Source organism: Scylla paramamosain, chromosome 40, assembly GCF_035594125.1.
Source record: "Scylla paramamosain isolate STU-SP2022 chromosome 40, ASM3559412v1, whole genome shotgun sequence".
NCBI classification, from domain to species: domain Eukaryota; kingdom Metazoa; phylum Arthropoda; class Malacostraca; order Decapoda; family Portunidae; genus Scylla; species Scylla paramamosain.
Genome location: NC_087190.1, coordinates 5318320 through 5320500, shown reverse-complemented (window position 1 = coordinate 5320500; position 2181 = coordinate 5318320).

The following is a 2181-nucleotide window of genomic DNA, read 5'->3' as shown; positions in this document are numbered from 1 at the left end:
GGAGGAGGAGGAGAGGGAAGGACAGGAGAGAGAAAGAGACGTAAGGAAAAGAAAGAAAGAAAAGAGGGAAAGAGAACAGGGAAGGAGGGAAAGAAAGAAGGAAAGGAAGAAAGAGGAAAAGAAAGGAGGTAGAAAAGGAAGGAAGGAAAGGAGGAAAAACTTACGAGAATATAGGGAGGGAAGAGAATGAAGAAAGGGAGGTGGAGGGAAAGAAAGAAGGAAAAAGGAAGATAAGAAGGAAAAAGGAAAGAAGGGAGGGAAGCAGGAAGGATTTAGAAGACTGAAGGAAGGAATAGGAAGGAAGGAGGAAGGAAGGAGGCAGAGAAAGAGAAGGAGGAGGAGAAAGAGAAGGAAGAGGGAGAGGGAGGAGGAGGAAGAGGAGGACTGGAGAAGATAGAATGGCCGGGAGGAGTGTGAATGTGAATAGAGGAGGAGGAGGAGGAGGAGGAGGAGGAGGAGGATGTGTTTAAATGTATACAGAGAAGGGAGATGAAGGAGACAATATGTGTGTGGAGGAAGAAAAGAAGGAAGGAAGGAAGGAAGGAAGGAAGGAAGGAAGGAAGGAGAAGGAAGAAAGAGAAGGAAGAAAAATTGTAATTATTATCGACGTTCCTCTTTTACACTTGATTATTCTATCTTCTTCTTCCTCCTCCTCCTCCTCCTCCTCCTTCTCCTCTTCCTTCACCTCCTACTAATCCTCCTCTTCTCCGTGTCCACATTCTTAACTTAAACACTCTTCCTGCTTCTTCTCCTCCTCCTTCTCTTCCGCCTCCTCTTTTCTTCTTCCTCTTTCTCTTTCTAATTCTAATCCTTCTAATCTCCACTTCTGCATTTTATTCTCACACTTCTTCCTCTCTTGCTTCCTCCTTCTATCTCTCCTCCTTCTCCTCCTCCTCCTCCTCCTCCTCCTCCACCTCCTCCTCCTTCTCCAAAACCATTCCTTTCCTTCCTTTACCACAAACCTTCACTGGCTTTCATGCTCCTCCTCCTCTTCCTCCTCCTCATCTTCTCTTTCTCCTTATTCTTCCTTTTCCTTCTCTTCCTTCATTTCGTTTTCTCCTTCCTTCCTCCTCCTCCTCCTTCTTCTTCTTCTTCTTCTTCTTCTTCTTCTTCTTCTTCTTCTTCTTCTTCTTCTTTCTGTTTCCTCTCTTCTTCCTCTTCCTCCTCCTCCTCCTCCTCCTCCTCCTCCTCCTCCTCCTCCTTCTTGACCTCTTCAATCTGTGCTACGAAGAGAGAGAGAGAGAGAGAGAGAGAGAGAGAGAGAGAGAGAGAGAGAGAGAGAGAGAGAGAGAGAGAGAGAGAGAGAGAGAGAGAGAGAGAGAGAGTGTATCGAAAATTAATTCACTTCTCTCTACTTTCTTTTTCTCTTTCTTTCTTTCTTTGTTTATTTATTTATTTCCCTAGATTCAATACATAAATATTTAATCTAGTTTTTTGACTTTATTGAAGCAAGAATACGAGAACGTGTTGTTGTTGTTGTTGTTGTTGTTGTTGTTGTTGTTGTTGTTGTTGTTGTTGTTGTTGTTGTCCTTCTTCTTCTTATTATTATTATTCTTTTCTTCTTCTTATTATTTTTTTTCTTATTATTATTATTATTATTATCACTATTATTATTATGTCTTGTTTTCTATTCCTTCTTTTATTTTCTTTGTTATTTTTGTTTCCTTTCTTTTTTTATATATCTTTAACTTCTTTCTTGTTTTATGGTGCGTACGTGGTCATTCTCTCTCTCTCTCTCTCTCTCTCTCTCTCTCTCTCTCTCTCTCTCTCTCTCTCTCTCTCTCTCTCTCTCTCTGAAGGAAAGGACATAATTATTAAAACAGATACATTTCCCTTTTCCTCTTTCACTCACTGCCATGAACAGAATATCAAGGAAAATTAATCCTTTCCTTCTTAATAAGAGAATGAAGAAATACTTACATCTGCTTTTGCTTCTTTATCTATCTATCTATCTATCTATCGGCTTGACTGTCTGTCTGTCTGTCTATCTATCGGCTTGTCTATCTGTCTGTCTATCTGTCTATCTATCGGCTTGTCTGTCTGTCTGTCTATCTCTATATCTATCTTTTTGTTAGTCTATGTGTTTTATCTATCTATATATCTGCCTACCTGTGTGTGGTTCTACCTGTCTATCTATTTTTCTGTTTGTCTATCTATCATATATCTATCTATCTGAATCCG